The following is a 27,458-nucleotide window of genomic DNA, read 5'->3' as shown; positions in this document are numbered from 1 at the left end:
GCTTTATTGATGATTCTATTTATATAATGATTTATTACATCAGTACTTCACTCATCCCAGGATTTTTGTAACAAAACACTTGTTAGAACAATTTCAGCAGTTGAAGACACGACTTTGTGGACCCTTGTGCCTTCACTGGTGCAACTAAACTCCATTTCCATTGTTAAGTCTCCGATGGTGTAATACTGGTTGCCAAGATGACAGATAGATTCTGTTGCGCACCCTCTAAGGGCTACGGAAGATGAGACTGGTTCTGCAAATATGCACGTAAGAATTTTAATCCAACACAACGTAAAATAAATGAACATAACATTCAGCATTTTTAACCAAGGAGAACAATTGTGCTACTATTAAAGAAAAGGTTTATTTTTTTCTCTTGAAAATTTTAAGAAACAAGGTTTATTTAGTAGATTTTAAATCAATTACCCCAATTAAAGACCTGATAAATAGCAACAAACAAATTGCTTCAATGAAAATGGATTTGCAAACAATTTTCATTTTTGTTTTTAATTCCCTTTATTTGCTTTAATTTTTTTCAGCGACAAACCTTAGCAGTTCTTTATTGAGGGAAGTGTTGAAGTATCATAATATATGGGAAAATAGGAAAAACATTCCAAATGGTTTGAAATTGTGAAAAACAAAACCCAAAGGACGTCTGGGTTAGATCACGGTGTTAGATTCCCCTATTAGTTGTTGACAGAGTCATTTAAGGAGTTAATATCAATGATCGTCTGTAATGCTGATTGCTAATGTTAGAGGCTAATGCCAGCTATGTAATGCATCCAGAATATGCCCTGTCCATATTATATGCACTTTATGATGTACTTTATATATCTAAATAATAGAGGAAAACATGGCACTCAATAGGAAAAATTGTTGTTGGTGCTCAAGTAGGGTCTCCAACCCATCAAACAATATTAAGAAACGCGTTCCTGCTGCTTTACGGCACTCCTGCATCTCAGACCTGGACATACAGTTCCATATCAAGATTTGTCTGATAATGGTACACTGTTGGACCGATAACGTTTATTTTTGGTCTGGATGCATTAATAAAAGGAAGCAAAAACAATTATTTCGTAGACTGAGTGCCAATTTTTTCCTAATATTAATAGTACCGTATATACTCGAGTATAAGCCGAGATTTTCAGCCCAAAAAAATGGGCTGAAAGTGCCCCTCTCGGCTTATACTCGAGTCATGGAAGGCGGGGGGTCGGCGGGTGAGGGGGAGTGACGCCTGTCAAATACTCACTTGCTCTCCTGACGCGGTCCCCGCATATCCCATGTCTCTGGGAGCAGCAGCTTCTTCCCCTGTTCAGTGGTCACGTGGCACCGCTCATTAAAGTAATGAATATGGACTCCACTCCCATAGGGGTGGAGCCACATATTCATTACTGTAATGAGCGGTGCCACGTGACCGCTCACTACAGGAAGAAGCTGCCGCTCCCGGAGACGTGGGACATTCGGGGACCGCGTCAGGAGCGCCGGGAGCAGGTGAGTATGTCATATTCACCTTTCCGCGTTCCACCGCCGCCTCGTCTTCCGCGTCCTCTGCACTGACTGTTCAGATCAGAGGGCGCGATGACGTATTAGTGTGTGCGCCGCCCTCAGCCTGAACAGTCAGTGCGGAGGGACGCTGAGGAGCAGCGGCGAGAGGTGAGTATGTCATTTTTTTTTTATGCAGCAGCAGCATTACATGTGGCACAATGCTATATGGAGTGTCTATGTGGCCATAAAGAACTGCATGTAGCATTATATGGGGCATCTATGGAGCCATAAACAACTGCATGGAGCTTTATATGGGGCATCTATGGGGCCATAAAGAACTGCATGGAGCATTATATGGAGCATTACATGGGGCCATAAAGAACTGCATGGAGCATTATATGGGGCATTTATGGGGCCATAAAGAACTGCATGGAGCATTATATGGGGCATTTATGGGGCCATAGAGAACTGCATGGAGCATTATATGGGGCATTTATGGGGCCATAAAGAACTGCATGGGGCCTTATATGGAGCATCTATGAGGCCATAAAGAACTGCATGGGGCATTATATGGGGCATTTATGGGGCCATAGAGAACTGCATGGAGCATTATATGGGGCATCTATGGGGCCAAAAAGAACTGCATGGAGCATTATATGGAGCATTACATGGGGCCATAAAGAACTGCATGGAGCATTATATGGGGCATTTATGGGGCCATAAAGAACTGCATGGAGCATTATATGGGGCATTTATGGGGCCATAAAGAACTGCATGGAGCATTATATGGAGCATTACATGGGGCCATAAAGAATTGCATGGAGCATTATATGGGGCATTTATGGGGCCATAAAGAACAGCATGGAGCATCATATGGGGCATTTATGGGGCCATAGAGAACTGCATGGAGCATTATATGGGGCATTTATGGGGCCATAGAGAACTGCATGGAGCATTATATGGGGCATTTATGGGGCCATAAAGAACTGCATGGAGCATTATATGGGGCATTTATGGGGCCATAAAGAACTGCATGGAGCATTATATGGGGCATTTATGGGGCCATAAAGAACTGCATGGAGCATTATATGGAGCATCTATGAGGCCATAAAGAACTGCATGGAGCATTATATGGGGCATTTATGGGGCCATAGAGAACTGCATGGAGCATTATATGGGGCATCTATGGGGCCAAAAAGAACTGCATGGAGCATTATATGGAGCATTACATGGGGCCATAAAGAACTGCATGGAGCATTATATGGGGCATTTATGGGGCCATAAAGAACTGCATGGAGCATTATATGGGGCATTTATGGGGCCATAGAGAACAGCATGGAGCATTATATGGGGCATTTATGGGGCCATAGAGAACTGCATGGAGCATTATATGGGGCATTTATGGGGCCATAAAGAACTGCATGGAGCATTATATGGGGCATTTATGGGGCCATAAAGAACTGCATGGAGCATTATATGGGGCATTTATGGGGCCATAAAGAACTGCATGGAGCATTATATGGAGCATCTATGAGGCCATAAAGAACTGCATGGAGCATTATATGGGGGGCATTTTTGTACATGGAGCATCTTATGGGGCCATAATGAACTGTATGGAGCATTATATGGGGTCTATTTTGTATGGAGCATCTTATGGGGCCATAATGAACAGTATGGAGCATTATATGGGGCTCCTGATTCAATATGGATATTCAAAAACACTTAACCTACTGATGTCTCAATTAATTTTACTTTTATTGGTATCTTTTTTTATTTTTGCTGCATTAGGGCAATCACATGGCCGTGACATCATCGCAGGTCCTACAGCTATTTGCTGTGCAGCAGATCCATCCTGGTGTTCTGTGGATGTCTTTTGTTCTCTGGTATCAGCCATTACATCAGACGGCCAGAGCTTACTGCGTCTGCGCAGGACACCAGTACACAGCGCAGGTGCCGGATTTGAAACGATAACAGCGCTGAGGGGGCGGCGCCAAAAGCGCAGGAAGATGTGAGTGACGGCAGAGGAGCTGGCCAAGCTGGGGAGTGAGGACCCGCCTACCTGGCTAGAGACAGGAATTGTGGCTAAGTATAAAAACGTTTTATTTGGGGTATGCTTGAACCTAAAACTAAAAGAGCCACCTTGTTAGAATGCAGCATTACTGCTGCACAAGGTGGCTCTTTTAGTTTATAATGGCTGGAGGGGGGTGACAGTGGCCCTTTAATTAAAAAAAAGGCCATAGGGTCCCCCTATTTTTTATAACCAGCCAAGCTAAAGCAGACAGCTGGCGGCTGGCATTCTCAGATTCTCAGACTAGGAAGGGGCCATGAATATTGGGCCCCCCAGTCTAAAAATAGTAGCCAGAAGCCGCCCCAGAAAAGGTGCATCTATTAGATGCGCCAATTTTGTTGCTTTTCCTGGCTCTTCTCACTTGCCCTGGTATGGAGGCAAGTTAGGTCATAGTTTGGGGTTGATGTCAGCTTTGTAATGTCAGCTGACATCAAACCCAGGGGTTAGTAAAGGAGAAGCATCTATCAGAAACCTAATTAACCCCGCAATGAAAAGTACAAAAGACACACACAGAAAAAAGTCCTTTAATTGAAATAAAACACTACGACACAATAGCCTTCTTTTATTAATTTATTAATGTAAAAATAAAAATCATGTATTCCTCACCTGTCTTCTGATAACCCATATGTTCCATGACATGCTCCAACTCTACTACATCTAGATGCATTGCTGAGCAATGGCATGGTGTAACTGTTCAGCCCTGCATTCGGGATACACTGAGCTGAGTGTGAGAATGCAGCTGCAGGTGACCGGCAGTAACCTTAATGATGTCTGCAGATAAAATGTAGCCACGTTCTCACTCTCAGCTCAGAGTATCCCGGATGCAGGGCTGAACAGTCACATCATGCCACCACTCAGCAATGCATCCAGACTAGTGTTGAGCATTCCAATACCGCAAGTATCGGGTATCGGCCGATATTTGCGGTATCGGAATTCCGATACCGAGATCCGATACTTTTGTGGTATCGGGAATCGGTATCGGAACCATATTAATGTGTAAAATAAAGAATTAAAATAATAAATATGGATATACTCACCTCTCCGGAGGCCCCTGCACCTTACCGCTGTTAACCGGCAGCCCGCTTTGCTTAAAATGAGCGCGTTTATGACCTTCCATGACGTCACGGCTTCTGATTGGTCGCGTGCCGCTCATGTGACCGCCACGCGACCAATCACAAGCCGCGACGTCATTCTCAGGCCCTAAACTCCTCATTCTAGGAATTTAGGACCTGAGAATGACGTCTGTCATGTTCTCAATGGCAAGAGAACATAGTATAAGCATATATAGGAACTAGCTCTTGGAAGATGGGAACTGAGCTGACCATGAACTAAACCTAACGCACAACTAGCAGTGGCCGGGTAGCATGCCTACGTTGATTCTAGATGCCCAGCACCAGCCGGAGGACTAAATAATGCTAGCAGAGGAAAATATTAGTCCTAGCTCACCTCTAGAGAAATACCCCGAAAGGAGACAGAGGCCCCCCACATGTATTGGCGGTGAATTAAGATGAAATAACAAACGTAGTATGAAAATAGGTTTAGCAAATTTGAGGTCCACTTACTACATAGCAGAAGACAGAAAGGACACTTTCATGGTCAGCTGAAAACCCTATCAAAACACCATCCAGAAATTACTTTAAAACTCTGGCATTAACTCATAACACCAGAGTGGCAATTCCTGTTCACAAGAGCTTTCCAGACACAGTAACGAAACTTCAGCTGTGAACTGGAACAAAAATGCAAAAACAAACATGGACAAGAGTCCAACTTATCTAGTAGTTGTCTAGGAGCAGGAACAAGCACAGAGAGGCTTCTGATAACATTGTTGACCGGCAAGCAACTAACAGAGCAGCAAGGTTATATAGCGACTCCCACATCTTGATGGGAACAGGTGAACAGAGAAGATGACAACACCAGTTCAATTCCACCAGTAGCCACCGGGGGAGCCCAGAATCCAAATTCACAACAGACGTCGCGGCTTGTGATTGGTCGTGTGGCGGTCACATAAGCGGCACGCGACCAATCAGAAGCCGTGACGTCATGGAAGGTCCTGAACGCGCTCATTTTCAGCAAAGCAGGCTGCCGGTTAACAGCGGTAAGGTGCAGGGGCCTCCGGACGGGTGAGTATATCAATATTTTTTATTTTAATTCTTTATTTTACACATTAATATGGGTCCCAGGGCCTGAAGGAGAGTTTCCTCTCCTTCAGACCCTGGGAACCATCCAGGATACCTTCCGATACTTGGTGTCCCATTGACTTGTATTGGTATCGGGTATCGGCGATATCAGATACTTTTCGGGTATCGGCCGATACTATCCGATACCGATACTTTTAAGTATCGGACAGTATCACTCAACACTAATCCAGACATATAGATTTTCAGCCAACAATGGAGGGATATTGTGATTTGTTTTACATTAATAAAGGGGTAAAAGAGGGTTACTGTGGGGGAGTTTTTTCAATTAAAGGACTTTTCTCTGCATGTGTCTTAATTACTTTTGACTATGAAGTTAGTAATAGGGTGACTTATAGACAACTCTCCATCACTAACCCTTGTGCTTGATATCAGCTGACATAATAAAGCTGACATCAACCCCAATACTATTATTCAACTTGCCACTGCACCAGGGCAAGTGGGAAGAACAGTGGATGAGAATCACATTTTGCGATTTTAATAGATGCACCATTTCTGGGGTGGCTGGAGGCAGGTGTTTTTAGTCTGATCGGGGGCCAATAATCATGGGCCCTTTGCAGCCTATTAATATCATCCCGTAGCTGTCTGTTTAGCCTTTGCTGGTTAGTAATATTAGAGGGGACTCCACTTCATTTTTTGGAGGGGTCCCTCCTTTACTAACCAGTAAAAGCTATACATACAGGTGTGAGCTGATATTAATAGCCTAGGAAGCATTACAGAATGCTGTAGATAAGCCCCTGATGCCAGTGGGCTTAGCCCACCTTCAATTTTGGGGGTGACATGTTCCCTTTAAGTTACAACTAAAATATCATATGTGAACCAGATCTAAATACTGTAAGACTACATTTACATGTTGCTATTACAGTATGTCTCAATAATACAGTAATTAAATCACAACATATGAACATCCCCAAGGAATCAAGATTGCATGTATCTTTACTTGGTTTCTAGGACAGCACTACTTATGCAGTAAATAAGACCATGTGGGTACATTGTAAAATGAATGATCCCCTATGTAGCCATAGATCTCCATGGCTGACATGATAACTTATTGGCACTTGCTGGATTGGCTGACTGAAATGCTGCTGTCAGAAACTGAGAGCAAAATTTAAGTATTTAAAGAGCAGCGATCAGCGTTAGCACTGATTCTTGTTGTTATGGCCCGGTGCCAGCTGTATAACACAGATGGAGCCAATTCCGCTCCAATGTTGGTTCCATACACCCATATGATACTACAGTGAATTAAAGAATACAGGGTGGGCCATTTATATGGATACACATGGGTGGGCCATTTATATGGATACACCTGGGCGGGCCATGTATATGGATACACCTAAATAAAATGGGAATGGTTGGTGATATCAGCTTCCTGTTTGTGGCACATTAGTATATAGGAGGGGGAAAACTTTTCAAGATGGGTGGTGAGTCTTACCATGGCGGCCCTTTTGAACTTGTCCATTTTGGATGCAACTTTATAAATGGCCCACCCAGGTGCATCCATATAAATGACCCACCCTGTAAAAGAAAGTATTTTTAGTACCTCGTATTTTTGTTGTTTGGAAAAGACACATATTCTCTTCCCCAGTGCACCCTATTGTATTCTCAGTGTAACACCAAGTAGAGTCAGCAGACATGCAGGATCGACAGACCAGTCCATTGGGGTTATGTCCTTGTTCTGGTAATAAAGTCAAACAGAAGAAGTTAAAAGAAGATTTGTTTCAATAAATATTTACACAATAACATTTTTCATGTCTGATCTTGTGAAGATCTGTCATCATCCACCCTTCTTCTTGTTGGAAGGATTGCCCTTGCTCTTGGCTTAATACATCCTAAGATGAATGGAATGACGCATAACTTCACTGAACTTTGTCGGGAGAGAGTTTATGCTATATGTGCCTATACATGGCCATGGTAGTGATGTGCACTACAGTCTGTTGAGGGTTTTACTAGCATGTTGTACGAATTCATTGAGAATGTTAAATTGTTTTGTGAGAAATGCACTTTTTTTTATCAAACTCATGAAAAAAACAAACACTACATACTTACATTCCGGTGTCTGCCACGTTCCCCGGCGTTCTGCTTCCCTGCACTGTAAGCGCCAGCTCTAAAGCAGAGCGGTGACGTCACCGCTGTGCTTTGCTTTACGGCCGGCCGGCACTGACACAGTGCAGGGAAGCAGAACGCCGGGGAACGCGGCAGACACCGGAATGTAAGTATGTAGTGTTTTTTTTTTTTTACATTTACACTGGTAACCAGGGTAAATATCGGGTTACTAAGCGCGGCCCTGCGCTTAGTAACCCGATGTTTACCCTGGTTACCAGTGAAGACATCGCTGAATCGGTGTCACACACGCCGACTCAGCGATGTCTGCGGGAGATCCAGCGACGAAATAAGGTGCTGGCCTTCTAGCTCCGACCAACGATGTCACAGCAGGATCCTGATCGCTGCTACATGTCAAACACAACGATATCGCTATCCAGGACGCTGCAACGTCACGGATCTCTAGCGATATCGTTGTTAAGTTGTTCAGTGTGAAGGTACCCTTAGGCAGTTGCTGGCTGGGCTTTGCTCGGGTAGTTGGTCCCTGACAGGGGTGGGAGCCTGTCAGAGGCCTAGACGGAAGGTCACGGAACTGTGCCTGCCCTAAGTGCGGCAGTTCCTAAGAACGGACACAAAAGCGAACTGTATTGTAGAGAGGGTGAAGAAGTCATAGCAAAGGAGTGGATACCAGAAGGAGTTCTGCCCTGCACAGGCTTCCTCCTTCTGAGGCGCAGGATCCTGGTAGCCGGAACACCGAGGGAGCAATAGTCCTTTATGTCTTGCTCCAGAGACCGGCAGGACAGATAATTTCATGTTACCTGTCCGCCCCCATACCCAGGAGGCAAGGTGGCACCCACGAGAGGCTGGGGCATGATAGAGTCCCTGTAAAACACCTCAAGCCACCGGTCATACTGGTTTGTCCTATCTATCTGGGGGACAGAGAGAGACATAGCATCTACAACATCTGTGGGGACCTTATGAGACACTTAGCTGTAAGGTACTACAACACCACGGTGCTAGAGGAAGACTACTGAATTCCACCTGGATAAGGGGACTATGGACTTGCCTCCAAACCATCCGAACTCTGCCTACCCTGTGGTCTGGTGCTCTGGACTGTGGATGCTGAAGCCTACAGTAAAAGGTAAAGAGACTGCAACCTTGTGTCCTCATTCTTCACTGTGCCTCTCACCATACCACCATCTACACACTGGGAAGCCCTGGGGATATACTTCACCTGTGGGAAGGTATACCATCTAGTTGTAATAACATCACCCCAGCGGACCCCTTAAAGCAGCGTCGGTCACCCTGACCGAATACCACAGGTGGCATCACGAACACTTCCCCTTTAAAGACCTTTCCCCTTTTCTACATGGATGTCCCTAGGGTCACGGACCGGGTCAGCCACCATGACATCCCCCTGAGAACCGAAGGACCCAGTACCGAGTACCTCACTGCCCTACGGGGGCGCTCCAAATATTGGCGTCACGAACAGGATCTACTTAAGCCTGAAAAATCAGGTCATGTGCACCTAGAGACTGTGCCAGAATTGTGCCTGAACTGTGATTTGTGGAAAGACTGTGTATTGCCATTTGCCACCATTACAGCGCCACGAGGAGAGCAGGAGAAGAAGAAGGGCGTGCCATCGTGGGCATGAATTAACTGAGAGCGTGAAAAAAAATGGCCTCCCAGTCCAAATACCTCTGTACCTTGAGGACGTGTCCGTCAGCAGCAGAGATCCGCCTCCTGATCCTGAATGAAGGGAGGAGAAAAAGAAAAAGAAACCACCCCAGGAGAAGAGAGCGAGAAAAGGACAAGGAAGGAGCAAGCCACGTGGAGGACGCCATGGCCAGCCGTCCAGAACCAGACCATGGGGTAGAGGCCGAGGACTCCCCCAGCCAGCTGGAGAGGCACCGCAGCCAGGAATTACCAGTTGGCCCTGACTTCCTGCAGGCCGGCTTAGAGGAGTTAGTAGACCAGCTCCTGCAGATGCGGCTGAGCACCAAGGCCACATGCTGGACGACGCCTGCGGAGGATCCACCAGCACCGCCTCCTGCACCGCTCCCTGCATCGCTTCCAGAGCCATTGGCAGCACAGCTGCAGACTCCGCCGCCAGTGGAACCGACCGGCACCGAAGACACCGCTGCGGCAGGTAAGGACGCTGACCCTGTCCCGGTGACCAAGGAGCTGCTGATAGACCCGGTAGCAGCGCCACCTCCCCACAGGTCCAGCCAGCTCCAACACCTCGCGCCCTAGGACCAGGCCACGGGGATGGAGCAGTTTCTAAAGGCCCAGATCCAACCCGCCAGCCTGGCTAGTGAGATCCATGCGGAGAGAGTCATGTACCGCTGGGTGAATCCCGGGTCAGACTTTATGGGGTTCCACAGGACAGAGAAGCAGAAAGGAGAGACTGTGGAGGTCTTATGTTGGGAGGACTACCAGGCCCAGCTTGCCCGCAGATGGGAGGAAAAAGAGGAACAACACCAGGCCCAGCGCAGAGCCTTCAATAAGAGGGATTTGCAGGTCAAAGTCCAGGCCCCCAAGGACTGCACCGCTAGCCAGGCCCCGCATAAGCAGGGCACAGTCAGGGCCGTATTTAGAGTTTCTGCTGCCCTAGGCACTTTTAGTGCTGCCTCCCCCTTTGGTGAGTATGACACTATCGGCAGTGACTTTGGCAAGAATCGCTGATGTGAAAGTCGCCTTTTGCAGCAGATCCAGCAGTTTTTCTGCATGTGCCGCGTAACGGATCAATTACGGCAACACTGCGTTCAGCCTCATTCATTCCCTATGGGATTTGCAGCACGTGCCATGATCTGGCAAATGCGGTACCATACCTCCCAACTTTTGAAGAAGGGAAGGAGGTATAAAGTTTGTAGCGCGTGTCACGCGCCATGGCAAATTTTAGGCCACGCCTCTGACCACACCCATTTCACAACTAGTCACACCCATATCCACATCCCAACCACAGCCATTTAGCACTGCTGATCACACTGTTTTATATACAATAATTATAAACAAAAAAATATGGCCACACAGTGCTCCATACTGTATAATGGCCACACATGATGCTCAATACTGTATAACGGCCACCACAAATGATGCTCCATAGTGTATAATGACCACACATGATGCTCCATAATGTATAATAACCACACAGTGCTCCATACTGTATAATGGCCACACAGTGCTCCATACTGTATAATGGCCACACATAGTGCTCCATACTGTATAACGGCCACACAGTTCTCCATACTGTATAATGATCCCACATGATGCTCAATACTGTATAATGTCCACACATGATGCTCCATACTGTATAACAGCCACACATGATGCTCCATACTGTATAATAGCCATTGGCTACACATGATGCTCCATACTGTATAACGGCCACACATGATGCTCCATACAGTATAACGGCCACACATGATGCTCAATACTGTATAATGGCCACACACAGTTCTCCATACTGTATAATGATCCCACATTATTATTATTATTATTATTATTATTCATTTTTATAGCGCCATTTATTCCATGGCGCTTTACATGTGAAATACGGGGCAAATATAGACAAATACATTAAACATGAGCAAAAAACAAGGCACACGGGTACATAAGGAGGGAGGACCCTGCCCGCGAGGGCTCACAATCTGCAGGGGATGGGTGATGATACACTAGGATAGGGCAGAGCTGGTTGTGCGGCGGTTCAGTAGGTTCAGGATCACTTCAGGCTGTAGGCTTGTCGGAAGAGGTGAGTCTTCAGGTTCTTTTTGAAAGTTTCTATGGTAGGCGAGAGTCTGATGTGCTGGGGTAGAGAGTTCCAGAGTATGGGTGAAGCACGGGAGAAGTCTTGGATGCGGTTGTGGGAAGAAGAGATGAGAGGGGAGTAGAGAAGGAGGTCTTAAGAGGATCGGAGGTTGCGTGTTGGTAGGTACCGGTTGATCATGTCACAGATGTATGGAGGAGATTGGTTGTGGATGGCTTTGTAGGTCATTGTGAGGGTTTTGAACTGGAGTCTCTGGGCAATAGGAAGCCAGTGAAGGGCTTGGCATAGGGGAGAGGCTGGGGAATAGCGGGGAGACCGGTAGATTAGTCGTATAGTAAAAAACCTGGCACTCAACTCGCATGAAGATGCTTTTTAATAGGTATAAGCGGGAACACAGTGACAGCAATAGCAAAACGTTTCGGTCATATATTGTCTGACCTTCATCAGTTGCTGTAAAATATATATAACAAAAACAATCCATATATGGTACAAACAAAATAAAGTATATACAAACAATGCGTTCAATTTCATGGCATTATGGAAAATTGTAGAAAATTGATTCGAAGAACCAAAAATAAACACATAGAGGCACAGTCACATAGCAATTAAGAGTTATGGCATAGAGTACGTACCAAATAGAGGTTGCTGATAGCGTGAATGATGTCACTAATAGGTGATATGTGGTACAGATAGCTGTAGGAATAATCAGTGGAGGTAATATTAAATATTAAATAAGGCAAGGTAAAAAAGTGGGGACGTGACTTTCAGTGTGCAGTGGTAATTATGAGAAAAAGAAAAAGGAAAAGAATATGCCTGCATACCCCTTCAATGGAAAGGCACTGTATGGTATAATGTATCATGAGCGCAGCCTGTATTGAAATAAGATCACTATTAGATGATAAGCGCCGGTGTGGGTATATTCGAGGGTGGGCAAAAAGCGGTCGGGTAACTTACCCTGCTGTGGTGCTGCCTGACGCGGAGTCCACCGCTTGTCTGTGGCAGGTAGTATCCCTGTCCTGTTAATATGCAGGGAGAGGGCGCGCAGATGCCGAAAACCGGAAGTAGGGCGGGTACTGTGAGTGCTGGTGTAAGCTGGGAGCGGACGTGACCTCACAGTAATGGAGGTGCGTTTCAGCACATGCAGTATGCGGTCCACTGATGTCCGGAAGTAGGGCGGGTACTGTGAGTGCTGGTGTAAGCTGGGAGCGGACGTGACCTCACAGTAATGGAGGTGCGTTTCAGCACATGCAGTATGCGGTCCACTGATGTCACAAGTTGTGACATATCTATCATAATGCGTCCTCATATTAATAGAGGAGCGTTCCGGCATGTATACTTTGCAAATCACTCATAGTGAAGAAAAAAATCATAGTAAAACTTTGTTTAATACAGTGACTCATGTGCGTTATCACATATAGCCTATAGGAGTCACTGGCATATATATGTTTCAGTATTATCGTGTAAGTATGCATCATATCCATAGAGGAGTCAGATGCGGCTTATTAGATGTCCCCCCAAGTACATGTATTCTATCAGAGAATATAAGTCTGGTGTTCAGGAACGTGGTTTATAATGATACTGTTAGTTTAGAAAAGACCTCTTTAGGAAGATACAGGGTGACTTATCTAAAGATATAATCTTACACACGGTGCAGCGGATAGAGAGGTGCTCGTGTAGCGTGATGTCGGTTGATCAATAGAGGTGACTCTACGGAAATAGAGAAGACACAGTTAGTGGCAACGTAAATGCAAGCAGGCATGAATTATAAAAATGCTAGTAAATCATAATCCCTATTCAATCCTTTGGGAGTTAGTGTTTCCAACGTATGGATCCAATAGGCCTCACGTTTTTTTAGGAGGGATATTCTATCGCCACCTCGTCTAGGCGGAGGAACGGAATCAATAACCTGAAATCTCAATTGAGAAATGGAGTGTCCCTGGGAGTGAAAGTGCTGTGGAATCGGGAGTAGTAGGTTTTTGCACCGTATTGTGGACTTATGCTTTGAGATTCTGTCGCGTATTGGTTGCGTAGTCTCTCCAACGTACAATAGACCGCAAGGGCATTTTATCAGATAAATAACATATGAGGCCTCACATGTATAATACTGCCTAATGTGATACTTCTTGCCTGATTGTGGATGGTAGAAGACATTGCCCTTTTGTACGTTCCCGCATTGAGCACAGTGTAGGCAGGGGAATGTGCCCATTTTCGGTGTGGATAGAAACAGCGTTTTTTTTACGTGTGCAGAGCCTACATCTGCCCTAACCAGACCATCCCTCAGATTTCGGGGTCTTTTAAAGCAAGGCAAAAAGGGCGTTTTGAATTCTGGAACGTTTGGATACGCTGTGGACAGGAGTGGCCAGTGCTTCCTAATGTTCTTATGGAGGATGAAGGAGACAGGATGATATGTGTGTACGAACGGAATTCGCTTTTGTTGGTATGTGTGTCGGACACGGGGTTGTGGGTCAAGTTGTCCCTTAAGTACTGAAGTAGGATAGCCCCTACTGGTGAATTTAGAGGTCATGTCACTAAGACGTTGGTTACGTGTGGCTTCATCCGTGACAATACGCTTCACACGTTGGTATTGAGACCGTGGTATTGACCTTTTCACTGCTGTCGGGTGGAAGCTTTCATAATGTAAGATGCTGTTTCGGTCCGTGGGCTTGATGTGGAGGTCTGTTGTAAGATGACCTTCTTGGTCCTTTATGACAGTTGTGTCCAAAAAACTGACTGAATGGCTATCATGCGTCATAGTAAATTTAATGCCGGGCCAGGAGGTATTGAGGACGGTCATGAATTGTTCCAAGGACTCCAACGTGCCCCCCCATAAGCAGAATACGTCATCAATATAGCGGGTCCACCGAAGGACATTGCTAATGAAGAGGGGATGCTTATAGATCACTTGTTCCTCATAATGTGCCATATATGCATTAGCATAAGGGGGCGCTACGTTGGAGCCCATGGCGGTCCCTCTCGTCTGTAAATAAAAGCTGTCCTGAAAGAGGAAAAAATTATTAAATAGAACTAGTGTGAGGAGGTCTATGCATAGATTGATCTGGTCTGGTCCCATTTTGGATGAAGTCAGAAGATGGTGTACGGAGTTGATTCCCTCAACATGTGGTATGGACGTGTACAGATCTTTAACGTCCATCGTCACTAGTATGGTATGTGATGGTACAGTATTGAGGTTACGGATGATGGTAAGAAATGCCCCAGTGTCCAACAGAAAGGATGGTGTCTTTTGGATCATGGGAGTAAGGATTTTCTCTAAAAACATAGAGATAGGAGAGAGGATCGACTCAGTTGATGCCACTATAGGCCTTCCCGGGGGGTGTTGTAGGTCCTTATGAATTTTGGGTAATGTGTAAAACACCGGGGTAACCGGGTTCTTTTTCCTGAGGTACTCAGTGGTCTTGGAATCAAGGATTCCCAATTGGGCATGTTTTTGTAAGATACTCTCTATTTTACTTTGTATATCATGTGTAGGGTCCTTGGTGAGTTTCTGATAGATGGATGTATCCGCCAGTTGTCTGGAGATTTCTGACAAATAGTCGGATTTGTCCATCACTACCAGTGCACCCCCCTTGTCGGCTGGTTTTAATATCAGGTTAGTGTCGCTCTGGAGTGACCGAAGGGCTTGATACTCAACGGGAGGTAAGTTAGGAGGAAAGAAGAGTCTTCCCCTCTCTATATCTTCCCGTATTGTGTGGAAGGAATTCTGTATGAGGCCGATAAATGTTTCCACAGCATGGGATCCATAAGGAGGCCGGAAATTGCTCTTGTTTCGCAATCCCAGACTGGTTATCGACAGGGTATTTTGTATGGGGGTAGGATCAACGTCAGGAGGAGGAGTCGAGGAGAAATGGACTTTCAATCTAAGGAGTCGGAAGAACCTTTGCAGGTCCATTTCCAGCTCAAACGTCTTACATTTGTAAGAGGGGCAAAAGGAGAGGCCCTTCTGTAATACGTGCATTTCGGCGATACCCAGGGATCTTGATGAAATGTTTATAACCAAAGATTCCGTACCTGGGATCTCGTGACTCTCATTCTGTCCTGGTTGTAGTCTCTGGTGGCGCCCCCGTCTCGTCTTCTTCTTGTAGGGCGGCGTTTCTGTCCTAAAAAAGGAGGAATATGGGTAGAGGGTGATGTATTCCTTTCGTGTTCCGACCCCGATGTAGAGGCGTCTGTCGAGAGATGTTGGTTGCGGGATGGTGATCTTCTGGCTGAAAAGCTGTCTAAACTAAACAAATGTTCTTTTGACTTAATGACGCTTACGGTGGAACATCTTCACAAGAGCATTGAGAACAACTCTACCCAGATCAAGAATATTGAGTCCCAACTTGCAACAGCAGGCACGACAGAAGAACTCGCCACTCTCAAAACTCAAATCCAGTCTCGTGTGGAACAGCACAGAAAAGACACTGAAAGTCGCAAACGAAGCAAATTTTCTAGAGATACCTCAGACTACGAGTCAAATAGAGTCTATCGATGGCAAGACAGCTTTTCAGCCAGAAGATCACCATCCCGCAACCAACATCTCTCGACAGACGCCTCTACATCGGGGTCGGAACACGAAAGGAATACATCACCCTCTACCCATATTCCTCCTTTTTTAGGACAGAAACGCCGCCCTACAAGAAGAAGACGAGACGGGGGCGCCACCAGAGACTACAACCAGGACAGAATGAGAGTCACGAGATCCCAGGTACGGAATCTTTGGTTATAAACATTTCATCAAGATCCCTGGGTATCGCCGAAATGCACGTATTACAGAAGGGCCTCTCCTTTTGCCCCTCTTACAAATGTAAGACGTTTGAGCTGGAAATGGACCTGCAAAGGTTCTTCCGACTCCTTAGATTGAAAGTCCATTTCTCCTCGACTCCTCCTCCTGACGTTGATCCTACCCCCATACAAAATACCCTGTCGATAACCAGTCTGGGATTGCGAAACAAGAGCAATTTCCGGCCTCCTTATGGATCCCATGCTGTGGAAACATTTATCGGCCTCATACAGAATTCCTTCCACACAATACGGGAAGATATAGAGAGGGGAAGACTCTTCTTTCCTCCTAACTTACCTCCCGTTGAGTATCAAGCCCTTCGGTCACTCCAGAGCGACACTAACCTGATATTAAAACCAGCCGACAAGGGGGGTGCACTGGTAGTGATGGACAAATCCGACTATTTGTCAGAAATCTCCAGACAACTGGCGGATACATCCATCTATCAGAAACTCACCAAGGACCCTACACATGATATACAAAGTAAAATAGAGAGTATCTTACAAAAACATGCCCAATTGGGAATCCTTGATTCCAAGACCACTGAGTACCTCAGGAAAAAGAACCCGGTTACCCCGGTGTTTTACACATTACCCAAAATTCATAAGGACCTACAACACCCCCCGGGAAGGCCTATAGTGGCATCAACTGAGTCGATCCTCTCTCCTATCTCTATGTTTTTAGAGAAAATCCTTACTCCCATGATCCAAAAGACACCATCCTTTCTGTTGGACACTGGGGCATTTCTTACCATCATCCGTAACCTCAATACTGTACCATCACATACCATACTAGTGACGATGGACGTTAAAGATCTGTACACGTCCATACCACATGTTGAGGGAATCAACTCCGTACACCATCTTCTGACTTCATCCAAAATGGGACCAGACCAGATCAATCTATGCATAGACCTCCTCACACTAGTTCTATTTAATAATTTTTTCCTCTTTCAGGACAGCTTTTATTTACAGACGAGAGGGACCGCCATGGGCTCCAACGTAGCGCCCCCTTATGCTAATGCATATATGGCACATTATGAGGAACAAGTGATCTATAAGCATCCCCTCTTCATTAGCAATGTCCTTCGGTGGACCCGCTATATTGATGACGTATTCTGCTTATGGGGGGGCACGTTGGAGTCCTTGGAACAATTCATGACCGTCCTCAATACCTCCTGGCCCGGCATTAAATTTACTATGACGCATGATAGCCATTCAGTCAGTTTTTTGGACACAACTGTCATAAAGGACCAAGAAGGTCATCTTACAACAGACCTCCACATCAAGCCCACGGACCGAAACAGCATCTTACATTATGAAAGCTTCCACCCGACAGCAGTGAAAAGGTCAATACCACGGTCTCAATACCAACGTGTGAAGCGTATTGTCACGGATGAAGCCACACGTAACCAACGTCTTAGTGACATGACCTCTAAATTCACCAGTAGGGGCTATCCTACTTCAGTACTTAAGGGACAACTTGACCCACAACCCCGTGTCCGACACACATACCAACAAAAGCGAATTCCGTTCGTACACACATATCATCCTGTCTCCTTCATCCTCCATAAGAACATTAGGAAGCACTGGCCACTCCTGTCCACAGCGTATCCAAACGTTCCAGAATTCAAAACGCCCTTTTTGCCTTGCTTTAAAAGACCCCGAAATCTGAGGGATGGTCTGGTTAGGGCAGATGTAGGCTCTGCACACGTAAAAAAAACGCTGTTTCTATCCACACCGAAAATGGGCACATTCCCCTGCCTACACTGTGCTCAATGCGGGAACGTACAAAAGGGCAATGTCTTCTACCATCCACAATCAGGCAAGAAGTATCACATTAGGCAGTATTATACATGTGAGGCCTCATATGTTATTTATCTGATAAAATGCCCTTGCGGTCTATTGTACGTTGGAGAGACTACGCAACCAATACGCGACAGAATCTCAAAGCATAAGTCCACAATACGGTGCAAAAACCTACTACTCCCGATTCCACAGCACTTTCACTCCCAGGGACACTCCATTTCTCAATTGAGATTTCAGGTTATTGATTCCGTTCCTCCGCCTAGACGAGGTGGCGATAGAATATCCCTCCTAAAAAAACGTGAGGCCTATTGGATCCATACGTTGGAAACACTAACTCCCAAAGGATTGAATAGGGATTATGATTTACTAGCATTTTTATAATTCATGCCTGCTTGCATTTACGTTGCCACTAACTGTGTCTTCTCTATTTCCGTAGAGTCACCTCTATTGATCAACCGACATCACGCTACACGAGCACCTCTCTATCCGCTGCACCGTGTGTAAGATTATATCTTTAGATAAGTCACCCTGTATCTTCCTAAAGAGGTCTTTTCTAAACTAACAGTATCATTATAAACCACGTTCCTGAACACCAGACTTATATTCTCTGATAGAATACATGTACTTGGGGGGACATCTAATAAGCCGCATCTGACTCCTCTATGGATATGATGCATACTTACACGATAATACTGAAACATATATATGCCAGTGACTCCTATAGGCTATATGTGATAACGCACATGAGTCACTGTATTAAACAAAGTTTTACTATGATTTTTTTCTTCACTATGAGTGATTTGCAAAGTATACATGCCGGAACGCTCCTCTATTAATATGAGGACGCATTATGATAGATATGTCACAACTTGTGACATCAGTGGACCGCATACTGCATGTGCTGAAACGCACCTCCATTACTGTGAGGTCACGTCCGCTCCCAGCTTACACCAGCACTCACAGTACCCGCCCTACTTCCGGACATCAGTGGACCGCATACTGCATGTGCTGAAACGCACCTCCATTACTGTGAGGTCACGTCCGCTCCCAGCTTACACCAGCACTCACAGTACCCGCCCTACTTCCGGTTTTCGGCATCTGCGCGCCCTCTCCCTGCATATTAACAGGACAGGGATACTACCTGCCACAGACAAGCGGTGGACTCCGCGTCAGGCAGCACCACAGCAGGGTAAGTTACCCGACCGCTTTTTACCCACCCTCGAATATACCCACACCGGCGCTTATCATCTAATAGTGATCTTATTTCAATACAGGCTGCGCTCATGATACATTATACCATACAGTGCCTTTCCATTGAAGGGGTATGCAGGCATATTCTTTTCCTTTTTCTTTTTCTCATAATTACCACTGCACACTGAAAGTCACGTCCCCACTTTTTTACCTTGCCTTATTTAATATTTAATATTACCTCCACTGATTATTCCTACAGCTATCTGTACCACATATCACCTATTAGTGACATCATTCACGCTATCAGCAACCTCTATTTGGTACGTACTCTATGCCATAACTCTTAATTGCTATGTGACTGTGCCTCTATGTGTTTATTTTTGGTTCTTCGAATCAATTTTCTACAATTTTCCATAATGCCATGAAATTGAACGCATTGTTTGTATATACTTTATTTTGTTTGTACCATATATGGATTGTTTTTGTTATATATATTTTACAGCAACTGATGAAGGTCAGACAATATATGACCGAAACGTTTTGCTATTGCTGTCACTGTGTTCCCGCTTATACCTATTAAAAAGCATCTTCATGCGAGTTGAGTGCCAGGTTTTTTACTATATGAATCACACGGTTTTGGAACCTACCTGGGCACCAGTTATTTGAGCAGTGCACACGGTTTTTGTTTACATTAGGTAGATTAGTCGAGCAGCAGAGTGTAGGATGGATTGGAGTGGTGCCAGAGCGCTAGAGGGGAGTCCAGAGAGTAGGAGGTTGCAGTAGTCGAGGCGGGAGATGATAAGGGCATGCACTAGTGTTTTTGTGGTGTCACGGTCAATACTGTATAATGACCCCCCACTCCTGTATGCATGGCTCACCTACCTCCCATCCCATATGCATGGCTCATATCCCCCCCCCTGTATGCATGGCTCATATTCCCCCCGAATGCATGGCTCATATTCCCCCCCTGTATGTATGGCTCATATTCCCCCACTGTATGCATGGCTCATATTCCCCCCCGTATGCATGGCTCATATTCCCCCTCCTGTATGCATGGCTCATATTCCCCCCTGTATGCATGGCTCATATTCCCCCCCTGAATGCATGGCTCATATTCCCCCCCCTGAATGCATGGCTCATATCCCCCCCCTTGAATGCATGGTTCATATCCCCCCCCGAATGCATGGCTCATATTCCCCCCCCCTGAATGCATGGCTCATATTCCCCCCCTGTATGCATGGCTCATATTCCCCCCTGAATGCATGGCTCATATTCCCCGCCCTGTATGCATGGCTCATATTCCCCCCCTTGTATGCATGGCTCATATTCCTCCCCTGTATGCTTCGCTCATATTCCCCCCATGTATGCATGGCTCATATTCCCACCCCCTGTATGCATGGCTGATATCCCCCTGTATGCATGGCTTATCTCTCCACCCCCCCACTCCCGCTCCCATCTTGCATGGCGTGCCGGCTTATGTCCTCCTTCATCCCCATCCCCCTGTCCTTCATACTCACCTGTCCCTCACCGCGTGGCTGTGCCAACATCTCTCTGGCTCTGTCCCGACTCCCGGCGCAGCACCTTCTTCCTGCGTGAGCGGTCAGGTGATACCGCTCATTAAGGTCATGAATATGCGCATATTCATTACCTTAATGAGCGGTACCACGTGACCGCTCATTCAGGACGAGCTCCAGACACCGAGACCAGGCATCGCTGGAGCAGGGTGAGTATCGTCTTCAAGGAGTGTGGGTGGGAGGCGGGCGGGCAGCTGGGGGGGGCGGGCGGGAGGGAGGTGACCCAGGACTTATAAAAAAAAGAAAAAACCTTGCTCAGGTGCCGCCCCCTGCATTGTCCCCACCCAAGGCACGAGCCCTCAAGTGCTTAGTGGCAAATATGGCCCTGGGCACAGTGGTCACTTTTAACACTAGAAGTGCCAGAGACGGGTCATTTGACATTTCTACCTTTGAAACCCAGAGAAGGGTCAAATGACCTAAAGGATTTTATCTATAGCTAATCTTATCTCTATACACTGTCTATTGTTTTGTAATTAAGGCCATTACTGTTGCACCACAGGAGGTTGTTTGCTGTTTTCCATCGAGTTTACCCATGTAGTTTCAAGTTTCAAGTTGGTTCTGTTCAGTTTATTGTATTTGATAATATAAAGACTATACATATTGTATTTAGTTTAGTTTTATTTTTTTTTGTTTCCCATAAGTTTACATTGTACTGTAAACTCAGGGGAAACTGCTGCGGATCCGCAGCGGTCAAAGGTACCGTTACATGTTACGATCTCGTCGACGATATAGTTAGAAATGTCACGTGATCACATCGTTCGTGCAATCAGTTTCACATCGTCCAAGAGGCGTCACATGCCACTATCTTGTTAACGATATAAATTTTTGCTCCGCGTTAGCCTCATTGCAAACGTTTGCAGAGCGATTTTTCACAATGGCAGGAATAGGAGAATTTAGACCGACATCGTTCATCTCAGCGTTACACTGAACGATGCTGCACATCTTCTGACACATAATTGGACGAGGATCGTCAGATTTGAGATCCTGACCTCAAATCTGCGATCAGCGATCCAACGATGTGTTCGTCCGATATCTTCACGTTACACGCAACGATGTGAAAACAACATCGCATGAACGACGTGATCACGTGACGTTTTCAAACGATATCGTCAACGAGATTGTAACGTGTAACTGTACCTTTAGGCCTCAATCACACTAGCGAAAAAAAATCGCAGCATGTTCATTCTTGTGCAAGTTTGGCGCGAAGAAAATTCGCACAAGAGGACTGAAAGTTTAGTGTGAAAAATATACAAAAGAACAACTGTTATTTGTTTCGATGCTTTTTATTTTTTTTTAAAAACCAATAAGATTTTTTTTTCACTAAAGGATTATTTCACACCAACATCAAACAAATAGTCACATTTTCAAGATGAGCAGTGTATAAGCGGCATGGCCAAACAAATGTGATAAAACAGTGAACAAGAAAACAATATAATCAAATTATACAACAGGGAGGGATGTTGGTGGAGGAGTGGGAAGAGGGGAGGGGGGAAAGGGTAAAGACAAATACATGGGGGTAGGGGAGTAAAGGAGCACGCATCAAAGGATGCTTTTTATTTTTGTTATAAAAATGTTAAAAAAATACAAGGAATAAAACAATTCCACACATATTTTCAATAGGCTGCAGTGGGGGGCTGTGTGTGTGTGAGTGGCATGTCCTTGTGTGACTAGCATTTCAGCACTCACTCAGCAGTCTGTCTGAACATGTCAGAACATACCTGGCACTGCCTGGGTATGTCCCTGGTACATTTGCCACACGTGTATTTGTAGCAGTCAACACATCTCTCAGTTGCACAATTGTTCGTGCATCGATGGTTGACCTGACACTTCACCAGGGTGCCAGGGCTGGGTGTGGAAGGAAGTTGCCAAAGGAGTTTCTCCTTGCGTGCCTTCTTTTCAGTCACAAGACAGCCACCTAACTCTTTTGCAAGCTCAACCAGGAAGTCCACCCGTCTCTCCTGCACACCCCAGTGCATGCCTGATAAAGAACATGAACTTCACAAAAACAGGCAGCACTCCATATTCTTTAGGTCAATATGCAGGTGTTTATTGTGCCCACATCTCCATGCAACGTTTCGGCTCTAACTGAGCCTTTCTCAAGGCTTGAGAAAGGCTCAGTTAGAGCCGAAACGTTGCATGGAGATGTGGGCACAATAAACACCTGCATATTGACTAAAAGAATATGGAGTGCTGCCTGTTTTTGTGAAGTTCATGAATTGGAAACAACCGAGGACGGGTTGTCTGGGCTTTGCACCCGAAGATAAGTAGTGGAGTGTGCTGTTCCATTTTTTCTACTATGATAAAGAACATGAGCATTGAGTGCTGCCATGTCAATCATGTTGTAGAACACGGCGACTGGCCATCTCCGTGTTCCTGCACGCACGCTGTACTCCCGCACCATTTGGTCCATTACATCCACACCGCACTTTGTGTGGTTGTATTGTGTGACCGTGTTTGGCTTCCTTTTGTTGGTATCCTCAGTCTCAACCACGCTGTGCATGCTGCTGAGAATGTAGACGGCCTTCTTTCATTTGGGTGCATACACTGTCAGTGTGGCACCAGTGGTTGAAAACACCTGAGTGGTGAATTCAGTGCTGTCCATCTGTCTAGCGGATTGAGGAATTTCCCGGCGACTCTTGTTGACTGTGCCGAGGATAGTGGTTTCCCGGCTAAGCAGTCGTTGTGCAAGTGACAATGATGTAAAGAAATTGTCCGTGGTTACAGTTCTGCCCTTGTCCATGAATGGTTCCATCAGCCTCATCACTACAGTTTCGGACAGTCTCTCCCCACTGGGATGACTGGGGTCCTTGCCAAGATATGGGATTACATTACAGATGTACTTTGATTTCAAGTCGCAAGCCACCCAAAACTTGATGCCAAACTTGTCTGGTTTTGTTGCAATGTATTGCAGAAAACAGCAGCGAGTCTTTGACGGGAAAACCTGTTCATCAATAGTGATGTGTCGACCAGGGTTGTAGGAAGCGATGCAGTTGGTGACAAACGATCTACACACATCGGAGATTGCAGCAAACTTATCGGTCTCCACTAGTGTTGAGCGATACCTTCCGATATCGGAAAGTATCGGTATCGGAAAGTATCGGCCGATACCGTCAAAGTATCGGATCTAATCCGATACCGCTACCCGATCCCAATGCAAGTCAATGGGACGAAAATATCGGAATTAAAATAAACCCTTTATAAACTTGTAGGTTCATTCTACATGAAGGAAAACAACTAAGAATAATGTAGGATGTATTGGGGGACGTGGCGGAGACATTAAAGGCAGAGGCGTAGCTAGGGGTTCAGCTCAGGGGGGGCGAAACATGTGAGTGGGCCCCTAACAGGCGGACATATCATTAGTGCAAACTATGCGGCAGCACATGGGCCCAAGAGTTAAGGGGGCCAATTTCTACCTCTAAATAAGGTGCAATTTTGTATTTTTAGAAGTTCTTGGGCTGCAAAGGGCCCATATGGCTACTTTAACACTAGGGTCGTGCACCGCACGTCACTATGCGACGTTGCGGCGCACCGATGCTAGCAGTGAAATCGCCGCACAACAGGGGCAGCGGATGCAGTTTTACATCGCATCCGCTGCCCCATTGTGATGTGCGGGGAGGCGGGGGCGGAGTTCCGGCCGCGCATGCGCGGTCGGAAAAGACGCTGACGACACATAAAAAAAAGTTACATGTAACGTTTTTTTGTGCCGACGGTCCGACGCAACACAACGCAACCGTCGCACGATGGTTGCGACATGTGGCAATGCGTCGCACTGCGTCGCTAATGCTTGTCTATGGAGAAAAAAACGCATCCTGCAAGCACTTTTGCAGGATGCGTTTTTTCTGCAAAACGACGCATAGCGACGTTCAGTGCACGACGCTAGTGTGATAGTAGCCTTAATTGTTCTTGCACATGGTCCCTTTTCTGTCTGTGTCCACCTGTGGCCCTTAACCAGGTAACCATGATTGTAACTACGGTGGGTATAGGGGAACCTCAGGAGATGACCGCACTGTTATTGAAAATAAATCTCTATACAATAACAAGCACTGATATTACCGCCATATGGTAATACTATATAGTGGTAGATACCAGTCCTGCATGACATAGAGAGATCACAGTACAGTTATAGATGACTTACAGAGGACGTTCTTTCTGGTGGAGCCATTCACTTTTCCCATCTTTGCCACCTGGCCCAGACTGACAAACTGTGTATACTATTACGTCAACATTTTTCAGTCACCGCTCTGTGTATAGAGAGTGGCGGCTGTAACTGATGCCCAGGGACAGACAGAGCCGGTACAGCACTACCTGCCACCCAGTAGTTAGGCTTCAATGCTTTGTAAGTGCCTACTTAATATTTAGGAGTCCCCTATGTACAGTAATAATGGCCCCAGCATCGCTGATGAGAGCAGGAGGGCATGTGACGATTTTCTTCTATTAGACAAGTCAAACTTGTCTAGTCAACACGTGCAAATAGCAAACGTGGTCGCAGGACCGCCTGATCACACCAGTGGTCTTGGGGTCTCATGACGCCAGGTGCACCCCATCAGGATTTGGCAGTCTGTAGAGTGACTGCAGACAATTATCCCAAGCCTTTAATAACTTAAAGGGAACCTGTCACCCCCCCAGGGCCGATTAAGGTAAAAGAGCCACCTTAGGCTCTTAGGGTTTTGCACCCTAATAATGCTGAAATATTCACTTTTATAAATTGTGCGCCATACCTGTATTGAGTCCGGGGGGTACGTTTTCTCCCCCTGACTCAGCCGCCTCGCAGCCGTCCATCATCCCACCGAGCACCGCTGCATTTCTGTCTTGTGCCGTCACCGGCGCTCTGCAATTATTTCTCGGGCATGCGCAGTGTGCTCTGCCCTGGAACTCATATCAAGTGATGTAAGTAGATCGCACCTATGCACAGCGCCAGATTCCCAGCCCCGCAGTGTGAATAAATCATAACACACTGCGGGGCGGGATCTCGGTCCTCCGCTACATGCAGGCGCGATATCAGTACATCAGCTGATGTGAGTTCCAGGGCAGCGCACACGGCGCATGCCCGAAAAATGAGAGCCCAGCCCAGGCATCGGCGCCCGGTGGGATGATGGACGGCTGGGAGGCGGTTGTGTCCGGGGACAAAAGACGTACCCCCCAGACTCAATACAGGTATGGCATGCAATTTATAAAAGTGAACATTTCAGGGTTATTAGGGATCAAAAACATAAGAGCCACCTTCACAGAATGCAGCCTTAGTGCTGCTGAAGGTGGCTGGCTATTACCTTAATAGGCCCTGGGGGGGTGACAGGTTCCCTATAATAATTTAATTATAAGCAATTTATTCTTATAACATAGAATGCAGCCCGTGGTTACTGTATTGTTATACTTGTTAGGGGACAGACAGACGGACGTATTTCTCATGTGAGGATCGCATCGCAATCCTCGGACTGACCGTCGGCTCTCCTGACCTGAGGCTGACAGTTGCATAGTAATCTATCACACTGTCAAGCTTATGTCAGGAGAGGTGTCAGGGCCAGTCCGAGGATTGCAATGTGATCGTCACATGAGTTATACAGTGTCTGTCTGCGTCCTTATGTTAATACTTATTCTTGTTATAGTAATATTAGCCTTCTTTGCTATGCCCGTTTTACTAATACTTATAAAAGACCCAGCTCACAATAATAAAAAGCCCCCGACCTCCCCATCTCCAGCCCCCAGGACAGCAACTATTAGGGTATGTTTCCACAGGGCGTATTGCTTGGGTTTTTGCTGGGGATTGGACGCTGTGTACATCCGCAGCGTCGAAACTGCAGCTTCCAGATGTTACAGCATAGTGGAGGGGATTTTATGAAATCCCATCTCCACTATGCGTACATAGACTCAGGTGGCAGACCTGCGTAACCGGACATGTGGCACGTCTTTCTAGACAGCAGCGTGTCTATTTATCTTGTGGAGATGCTCAGTCTCCATAAGATAAATAAAACAGTCTATGAATAGGATGCGGTGATTCCACCTGAATATATGCGGAATCACTGCACGTACAACAGGGGGCAGCGCTTTGGGTGGAGCGGGGTATCTGCTGCGTCCAAAGCGCTGCCAATACACCTCGAGGACACATACCCTCACATATGATGGAGTGAATATCTCATAACATTAAACAGTATAATAATAATCAGCCCCCCAGCGCCCCTTCACCCACGTCAGCCCTCACAATACCCTCAAACTCTCCCATTCACCCCCAGTACCCCCCTCCCCCTCCCACAATACCACCATCCTCTCATTCACCCCCACAGTGCCATGTCCCCCTGCACACCCACAATAACCCCCATCGTTTCACATTTACCCCACAGTGCCCTGTCCTCCTCTCCCACAATACCACAATCCTCTCACATTCACCCCCACAGTGACCATGATATGCCTGAATTACTCTAATAAATTCCATCCCCACTTACTGAGGAAGTTTTCAGGCAGACAGTGAGGAGAACCAGGAAGGGAGTGTGACCAGATAGTTGCAGGGAGGGCACTAGGACACAGCGTGCCTCAGCCAAACCCAGCGTGCACACACT

The 27,458-nt window shown here is 46.2% G+C and overlaps 1 long non-coding RNA gene across 1 annotated transcript; it reads right to left on the bottom strand.

Moving 5' to 3' along the window:
* Window positions 1-27,458, bottom strand: LOC143768711 (uncharacterized). The gene is made up of 3 exons (XR_013213996.1): window positions 27,345-27,458; window positions 7,289-7,423; window positions 1-253 (listed from the first exon to the last, which is right to left on the bottom strand). It is a non-coding gene; the product is annotated as an uncharacterized LOC143768711 (long non-coding RNA).

Source organism: Ranitomeya variabilis, chromosome 4, assembly GCF_051348905.1.
Source record: "Ranitomeya variabilis isolate aRanVar5 chromosome 4, aRanVar5.hap1, whole genome shotgun sequence".
Classification (NCBI taxonomy): Eukaryota; Metazoa; Chordata; class Amphibia; order Anura; family Dendrobatidae; genus Ranitomeya; species Ranitomeya variabilis.
The sequence above is the reverse complement of the archived record's forward strand: the minus strand, read 5'-3'. Positions and strand labels throughout refer to the sequence as shown.